Here is a 9,983-nt window from a genome sequence, read left to right as displayed (position 1 = left end):
AATATCCAACAAATATTTCCATGGAGTGGTCTTCTCCGCTTCCTATTACTTGATTTAAATATTCTAAAATCACATATTTTCAAATAGTGATTATAGCGCTCATATTTTTAGGAGCTTATTTACCATATTCCAGATGGAATTCTTTCCTTAGTTTTATCTCTCCTTTCCAGCAGTTATTTCTAGAACTTAAATTCAATCTCCATTTCTACTAGCTATGAACAAGGTGAGATACCGATGCATCTGCCCTTTTAAATGTTGCTAGATTCCTCACATCTAAAAGTTTATGTGCGTGAAGAATACCACTATTTTTACTTTGATACCCAATTTATTTCTGTGGCATTCTTCGAAAGACCCATATTTTATTTATGGAACCAATAAAGCAAAAAGTTATTAAACAAAAAGATTAGGTTTCTATAGACATTTAAACATTGACTACACAACTAATGACATTATCTAATCATTTAATCCAAATCACAGTCTGATGTGTCTTTCTTAAATGCTTTACTGTCCTATAGAGCAGACACAATAAGGACACGTTAATATTGAACATGCGGAAAATTGGATTGATTCACTCAGGATAATCAGATCAAAAGTACTAATAAGTTAAATATAATGGGCATTTCTTTATTATCTATATTTTTATTCTCTTATTCATTATTAGGATTGTGTTTCTTGCATTTCATTGATTTTAGCAAATGTATATACATTGAATATTTCCATATTTCTAACCCTAAAGATAAAAAGTGTTCAGATAGTTGCACATGGCTGCCCGTGGTTGAACGATCTGGTTTATCAGCTGGACTAGGTCATGGAAATTTCTGTGCATTCCCAGATGATTTTCCTTGAGTCGATTCCTCAACTGGAGTGGTCCTACTTTTAATCTTATCTTTAGGCCTTTACAGAAGGAATTGCCCAAGTCATTGCTTCCAACAGTTGGTTGATTTTATTGGGGATTTTTGGCCCCATGGCACTTGATTTGAACATCTCATCTTCTTAGTACAGTTCATCATAAACATATTCATACCGTGCCCTTTCTGCCTTCATTACGCAGACTGGTATATAGAGAAGGGCCGTTCTCAACCACTGCTGGTTCTGAAAAGGACCTGGTCATCAAGGGCAGCGAATCTGACAGTTGAGGTCAATGTTGTCTTGGAAACGACAATGATTCTTGCTTACCTGCATTTAGTCCTGGGTACTGACTTCTCTTAGCATTATTTCTATGACATGAACCTTCTCTGTGTTTGGTCCCTTCGACGTTCCCATGCTTATGGCGATCCCTTGTGCATACCAGCTGAACACATGCCCTGCACTTTTCAAGCTCAAGTCCTGTCATTCTGTCCACATGAGTTTGTCCAAATCTGGGGATAGTCATAAAAAATAAAACTATGAAGTTGCTTTTGATAGCCATCTGCCTTGCTCAAGAAATAGTATCTAAACACCCTCACAGACTATCACCAGCTGCGACTTTAGAACCAGATTGGTCCCTTGGAAATAAAAACAGGTGTTTTACATACTATAAATATAGTCAGACAGATGGAATGTTTAGAATAAAGAAAAATACTCCTTACCTACTGATTTTAGTTGCCATTATCTTAGTCTTCCTAAATAATCCACAACTATTAGTAGAATGTTATTTATGGGAGAAAACAGCCAAGAAAAAAGGAAACAAACTTTTGTTTACAGCAAATAACAAAATACAGAAAGTCAGATACAAGGCAGAACCCGTGCAAAGTAGTGAAATACTATTCGTAGTTGTTACCATTTATCCTTAGTCTTGTGCTTGCTAATGTATTTTGATTCTGACGCATTTCTGTAAAAGACCTATCTTCGTACTCTTTTTTTTTTTTTAAGATTTTATTTATTTTACTTGAGAGAGAGAGGGTGTGTGCACAAGCAGGGGGAGGGCACAGGAAGAGGGAGCGAGAGAATCTCAACCAGATTCCACACTGAGCGTGAAGCCTGACCACATCCACCTTGAGGTCATGACCTGAGTGGAAACCAGTGGAAACCAAAATTACAATCCTGAAATTTTGTAGGGGAAAAATTCACTTAGGTTTACAGATGCTTTCGACATGCAAAGCATTGGGGCTGAATAACCCTTGTGGTTAATTTGAAGAGGGAGGTATGTGATGGACAAGATGTGACACATTAGCTTTGGGGTGTGGGGTCTACCTCATCAATATGATTCAGATGACTTATTATATATATATGTATATGTATATATTTTAATTTAATTTTTTTTGAGATTTTACTTATTTATCTGACAGAGAGAGAGAATGTAAGCAGGGGTAGGTGCAGAGGGAGACAAAGAGAGACAACAAAAGCAAGCAGAGGAACACAGGGATAGGAAGAGAATCCCAAGCAGACTCCCTGCCCAACGTAGAGCCTGTCTTAGTGCTCGATCCTAAGACCCAGAGACCACAAGCCTAAACCAACTGTCAGACGCCCAACTGATTGAGCCACTCAGGTGTTCCCATATATATTTTAAATAGAATATACAGAAAGAATTCTTGGGCTATCAAGCCATGAGAGCTGCAGCCAAACACCCAGCTACCTCCTACTGCACAAATTCTGAGTGTTTTTCGAAAGTTTGCCAATGGTGGCTAATCTTACTTTGAAAGCTGTCTATCTGTTTTTATTTTAAGGTTGTGCGTGTTTGAATTCAAAATGAGAACGTTCTCTACATTAAAAAAAGTCTTCAATTCTTTCCTCAGATCCTTATATTAGGAATATTACTTGTTATATTTTTGGTATATATTTGGTTTTTGTGGGATACACACACAGAAATACATTTTTTGAGATAAAGAATAGATTTGGTTTATAGTTTCTACACAGTATATATTCTTCTTCAACTTTCTTTTGTTTTTTTCAACATCCAGTAGCATATCACAGAAATCATTCCCCTGAATTCACTCATTACTTTTAAATTGCCTTGTCTTAGGGCCCTGAAACTCAACTAACCATTTCCTACGTGTGGTCACTTAGCTTTCAATCTTTATGCATTAATCGTTGCACAACACACATATTTACATCAGGAAAAACTCCTACAGGTACAATTGCTAAAGGGAACACAGTTAACATTCCAAAAGCTCCTGGGCCAACTGACGTCCAAAAAAGGTTGTAACAAAATAAGCTTTCTCAACAGATTCTGGAACGTTTTTCTCCCCACCATCACCAACAATGGATAGTATCAGTCTTTTCAAAGGTCACTGACCACGTAGACAAAAATAAACAAATGGGAAGTAGGCCTTGTTTTAACCTAGAGATCATAATACTTTTCATTTGGGTTGATTTTATCCCAGTAAAGATCAATTTTGTCCATATCCAGAAAATCATGCCTTATGCTGTTTGAATTCCTTGTTAATATGTTCCTTTGCTTCTTAGTACTGGTGGGTACGATGGTGGCAGTGGCAAGGTCGCGTCTTGCTAGACTTCTTTGTATCTCCAGGGAGGGGTAAAGCTCTTCTCCGTGGTTTAGAGGGGAGGGATAATGGGGGGACACTTGCAGTATCTTTTTCTTATTCCTTCAGTTACATCTATCCAAGAGACAAGTGTCCCTAAAAGTCATCTGCAGGCAGATTGCCTCGTTTTCCAATGCTTCTCCAGGAACCTTTCTCGGCCTTGAAACAAGGCTTTCCCTCAACTCCTACTTCCAAATTCAGGCATGGAGACCACGTCTGGTTTTCTTTTCTTTCATGAGAGATGCCAAGAAGCCCATGATTTGTAACCCATCCAGCTTGGTAAGTCTGTTTAGAATTTTCTCTGCCAGCCTTGATGTTTCCAAAGCTGGACTCTACAGTTTGCAGAGTGAGAAGTTTCCTCAGATGTCATTCTCAAATACACATGACATGGAACGGTTTGGAGATATGGGTCTTTCTGTAGATCTGCACATGAGTTCTGTCTGAGCTCAAGTAATTAAGAGAATAGGAGATACATATGGACTAAAATCCGTGCTCCTCAGACTATGTGAGCCAAATACTTGCTGTGCTTGTACATGATTTTTTTTTATATATATTTTTTAAGATTTTATTTATTTACTTGACAGACAGAGATCACAAGTAGGCAGAGAGGCAGGCAGAGGGGGGGGGGATTCAGGCTCCCCGTTGAGCAGAGAGCTCAATGCAGGACTTGATTCCAGGACCCTGGGATCGTGAACTGAGCCGAAGGCAGAGGCTTTAACCTATTGAGCCCCCCAGGCGCGCCTCTTTCTTATATTTCTCTTTGAATTAAGGTCTTTTGAATTGGGTTTCCTTCACATGCAACCACAGCTTTCAACAATTAACTGCCCTGAAAATGACCTTTATTTGGCTTTCCTTAAATAAAAAACATCTCTAATGCCTCCTTGGAAAAGTGGACAAAAGATATTAAAGAAAAAAAATGAAGAAGCTTAAGGTCACAAAATTACTTAACCTTTCTTGGCTGTCATGGAGCGTTTCTTCTGCCAGCTGAACTTTCACATGCATTTGTCACATTTTGAAAACATAAACATTGCGGGTGTGAAAGAAATGTGCAACATTTGTCACTTAGTAGGAAGAGACTAGACACCATCCAGAATTTGAGGTTCCTATTGCAAAACATTATTTTGTATGATCCCATAAGTAGGTAAATCTGTAGTGATTGTGTTTCTTTCCCATTTAAAAATTTTTTTAAAAAATTTAATTATTTGAAAGAAAGAGCAGCAGGGCAGAGGGGGAGGGGCAGAGAGAGAGGGACAAGCAGACTCCTCGCTGAACATGGAGCCTGGCAGCTGAGCTCCATGTCTCCAAGAGATCACGACCTGAGACAAAATGAGGCTTCAGCGACTGAGCCACCCTTGCACCTTTTTTTAGGTGATGGGCATTGTTTTGTTATTGTCAATGCACTGTTCCATCTCTTAAGTTCTGGTAGAATAAAAGCACCATTTTCATATATTTCTGTCGACTTTTTAATGAATACTTCTTGCAGTATTTTTTAGTTGATCATCTTGTTTTTCGAGGCATGGAGTCCTTCACTCCTTAACCGTTGAGGATTTTGGTGTCCTGGACCCATCTCCAAAGGAAAATGTTTTTGCTGTGTTTTTCCAGCATAAATAGAAATGTCATTTTCTGGCATAAGGAATTCAAACAGTTGCAGAAATGACAGATTCCAGAGCAGAGGGAGAGGAAGTAGAAGACAAGCCTAGAGAATCTTGTTCCAGAAAGCAAGGAATTACTCAACGGATGAGGAGGATCTGACAAGGGATGGTGACAGGGGAATCGGCCAAACTAGGTTCCCGCTGAGCAAACAGGCAACTCTGGGCATCAGAATAAATCATGACAGTAGCTGATTATAATCCATTGAATAAAATAGGAAACCACGAGTCCACACGGAGATAAACTGACAGATTGATGTAGCAGGAGATATTTATATGCTTTTGACAACGCTTCCCCACATACAGATATGTGTTGATTATAAAGGGGCATAGAATAACTGTATGGGGGAAAAGCCTGGTGAACACCCCTTTCACCAAGGTCAGGTCACATGCCAACCGCTAAGATTCCCTGAGAAAGAGGCAGCATTACATCTGTGATTTCCTTGCCGATCATGAGGATACACGAGATAAACCGAAACTGAGGGAAATCGTTTAAAATCACTCACGGGACGAACAGTGACTCCCCAAACTCCTGTCCATCCAGAACCCCAGAATGTGACCTCACTTGGAAATAGGTCTTTGCAGATATAATTCATTAAGAAGGTCAAGATGAGGTCATCCTGGATTTAGGGTGGTCCCTGGATGCACAGACGGGCATCCTTATGAGAATGTAAGCAGACACAGACACATGCACAGGGAAGAGACCCACGGGAAGAGAAGCAGATGTTGGAACGATGCTGCCATAGCTAGGAAATGCCAGTGATGGCCAGCGGGCCCCAGAAGTTGGGAGAGAGTCAGGAAGCAGAGTTTTCTTCAAGCCTCCAGGAGAAACCAACCTGGCCAACCCCTTGATTTTTGGATTCTGGCCTCCTGAGTCTGTGAAAGAATAAGGTTTTATTGTTTTAAGCCAACCAGTTTGTGGTCCTAGTGATGGCCATCCCAGGAAACGAATGAAGAAAAGGACCCATCACCTTCCAACCTCCCACTGATACTGCCAGTGCCGTGAGGTCAAAGAAAGACTGGATAACGTGGCCCGAATGGAAAGCAACTGAAGAGACATGGTCCAGACCGAGGAGACCCCAAGGTGCTCCCTCATCCCTTACGCCTTGTGACAACACACGGAGAACATGGCCGTCTGCGAACCTGGAAGCTGGTGGCTCAGTACCTTCAACTCGGACTTCAGCCTCCAGAAGCGTGAAGAGTACTTTCCTGTCATCTGTATGGCACCCCCCGTGCCTGGAGTTCTGTTCTCGCCGCCCAAAGGACTAGCACAGCTTGATACGGACCATAACACTAATCAGGAACGGCCAAGGCAAGCGCATCCCTTCCTTCTTCACGAGGGATCAGCCCTGCTAATTGCCTTGGATTTGAAACCGCCACCGGCTACGTCTGCTTCAGGCTGGTCAGTGCGCCTTCGTCTCCCAGCTCCACAGCCTTGCCAGGAGCGAGGGTTTGGGGGCACTGGGAAGGGTGCCCATTGCCGATGTCTCCTCCATGTGAGTAAACCCAGGGAGCAATCCCTTTCTGGGCAAATATGCCCCTTCCTCAAGCAACTTCTGCATTTGAACAGCCTCTCTACTAGCATTGCTGCCCCCCGCCCAGGTGAGTGACAGGTTGGGGGAGATGGCAGAGCTCTGATCTTGGCTAGCAGTGGACACCAGTATGTCTGTGTGGTCAGCAGTGGACACCACTATGTCTCTGTGGTCTCTACTTGCTTTGAGACCAAAGGAAAGGCAGCAACCCTGCCCCCTCCTCCATTTCTTGCATCTCCAGTTCCTCATTGATCACATGAGCGGCATGAAGGCAGGAGCCCTCCCGTACATCCTATAGAACCGTTGTACGGCTCAGTCCCGGTTCGGACATAGAACATGTCATCTGACCTCCACTCTTCAGGATGGGGTCACGTGCATGTCTAAATGCAGGAGGCTTCTCAGCCTACGGACCACAGCCCTTGAGCCGGGGGTAGGGTGGTTGCTGGGGGGCGGGGCACAGCTGCAGAATCCTATGGCAACGCTGGGGGACCCATCAGGGGAGGGCTACGTTCCTGCACTGGCTGGAACTTTGTGGCTTTCTACATGTGGATGGTACACCGATTCGCTCACTCTTTGGTCTGTCAAAGTGTCATCCGGAAGTGAAGCGGACGGTGTACTGCTCGAAGGACACTTGTAAACGCGGAGGAGAAATGGAAAATTCACAGGAAGTACGTGAAAGAGCTCAGTAAGTGCGTGCTTCATGTCTGCCCCGTTGAGAGGCACCCGCCCCGTGCTTCCCGTCTCTGCGTGCCCGCGCACCGAGGCACGTGTGAGGATGCTGGTCCACATTCGTGGTGGCTTTAGTTCCAGATGACGCTGGATGTGCAGTTATGTAAGGAGGGCAGAATGTCCATTCAGAAATCCTGTCTACAGTGCGGCAAAGACTGAGTCCTCTGCTTGCCTCTCTGTAACTCAGGCACGTGCCTGAGGAATTACACTGAAGGGACAGATGTCAGGAGTGCGTCAAGACACATATTAGTGCTGAGCAAGCCAAGGTTTTGGTTATGCCACCAGAGGCAAAACTGGGGGCAGAGCTGAGTGATTACGCGGCGAATTCAGCCCAACTGAATGGTCGATCTGCAAATAATAATGATAATCACGATTAATAATAATTACTAGTGATTATCAGTAATTGCTACTGATCATTAGTAATTATTATCGTTGTTTTTTAAAAACGGGTCCACTTCTGGTGGCCCGCAGAGACTGCTTTTCCAATCCTGTTTTGGGTTATGTGGATAATCAACGGCAGCTTTCAGGTTTACTTTGCCAGAGTGCAGATACAGCTTAGGCAAGAAAAACCTCAAAACCGTGAACCTCCTTCATGATTGGTTCCTCCGCTATAAAATTAATAGACTGGATCCGAAAACTTTCTGGGACTCATATTTACAAATATCAAGAGGGAAAGGGAGTCTGTTTATCTGTGTTAACTATCGGGGAAAAAATGAAGAGCAGAAAAACTAAAACCGGCCACAGATAAGGGCCCTGGTCTGTTCAGACTCCCCGTTCCATGCCCAGAGCCGAACGGCTGTTCTCTGCGAGCTGCTGGTGTGCTCACAATGCACCCGATATTGTGAAACCAGAACGTAACGGAGGTTGTATTTTTGTTTGTTTGTTTGTTTGAATACACTGCTTGCTCCTTTAGAGCATTATATAACTTCAAAACCAAACCTAGTTTCTCTAATTGCCAGTGGAAACAGGGGGTTACCATAGTTACACAGTAAAGAGGGTTCCTGAAAAGAAGAATAGAAAGACTACTGAAATTTTAAAGGACAGATTCAAAAGCATTAGAAAACTGCCCCGATCGGGGACCTATTAGGCTGACAATCACAGTAATTACCCAGCAAACCTATCGGGATCTGGGTCTGTTGGGAGTGCCTGGTTTCCGCAGTCCGGACGCGTGAGGACGCGCTGTGAGCGGCACAGAGCCCGAGTCGGGTCCTGCCCCGCCGGAGAACTCGGTCCAGCACCCGTGGCTCAGAGAAAGCAGCATTGCAGTACACTGCTACTATTCCCGCATGGCAGAACACGGCCGCCCTGCACACACCTGTCCATGAGCTAACGACGGTTTTCGGGGGGAGGAGTGTCCACCAGGACGGTCAGAGACATAAGCAGTGCGTAAAGTCGCTTCGATGTCTAACATGCTAACATTTGTTTGTGCTCACGGGGGCACCCATAAAAATGGGTTGAAATATGTTACAAATAGGAGAGTCACCTAAAATGATAAAAAGGGGGGCAATTGAGCAGACAGACGGGTGTGGAACTAAATGGAAGATGTTCATGTCACGTCTGAAACATGTTAAGATTCAGCCACCTGTGTTCTAGGGGAGCAGGAAATAGGCACCCCAAGGAGGATCCCTACCGAGGCCTGTGTCTCTGCATAACTCATAAGGAAAGAGGCAATCGGTGGTGGTTATGTGCTAAAAATTGTGTATTTGGAGCTTTTAGGAGCCCTAAAAGTGATTTAAAGGATGGTTTCAAATGTTAAAAGAGAAATGCATAACAATTAAACAGAGGCAATGAAACCAGTTTGTTTCTTTTTTTTTTTTTTTTTTTCCTAACTGCCTCTTAGTAATTAAGAGTTGATGCTTGGCAAAGCCCCCCACACACAGATTTAAGACTTGAGACAGTGTCCAGGAATTAGTATAAACCCACATCCAAGTCCTCAAAGTGATAGGATTGCTACTTAGAAAGTGGAAGAGCTAAATCAGTGTAATAGGACTTAAAATAATGGATGAATGATTATTTTCGATTGAATTCTTCTTTACTGGGCTACTGGATGGACCTGGTTCTTCATATGTAGACGTGTATCTTCTAGGTTCCTTGAGTCGATTTACCCACTACCTAGAGTGATGGGTCAACATCTGATGGTATGTGGCCTGGCCGGAGACAGAGAGAGGAAGCAAGACATCAGCTGTAAGAGACAGAGATACGGGTAAAGAGACAGAGGTATTAAGGAGAGCTGAGGGTTTACGAGAGGGAACCATGAAAGCAGCCTGACAATCACCTTAGCGGGTTTGCGCGGGTTGGGCTGGGCTTTAAAAAGAGGAAAGTGGGCAGGGAATGCACTTCTGCTGAAGAGACAGGCAAACCCCTCCCCCTAGTGCCCGAATCTGCTGGGCTTCCGGGCTGCCATGTCGCATTGTCTGTAGGAAGAACGGCGGCCCTCCAGTTTCAACACCCCATGGTGCACCCAAATTGCTTACCCTCTAAATTTCCCAAAGGACCTGCCTGCTCTCTGGAAAGGACGCCTCAGGACCCGCGTACGTCCTGCCTAATAAAATACCTCTCATTTCCTTGCACAGAAGAAATAACCAGAAATATTACAAAAACTAGTAACAGAG

The sequence above is a fragment of the Enhydra lutris genome, unplaced genomic scaffold (genome assembly GCF_002288905.1).
Source record: "Enhydra lutris kenyoni isolate GAN:26980312 unplaced genomic scaffold, ASM228890v2 scaffoldscaffold52, whole genome shotgun sequence".
In the NCBI taxonomy this organism is placed as follows: Eukaryota; Metazoa; Chordata; class Mammalia; order Carnivora; family Mustelidae; genus Enhydra; species Enhydra lutris.
This window is presented reverse-complemented; position numbering follows the sequence as displayed.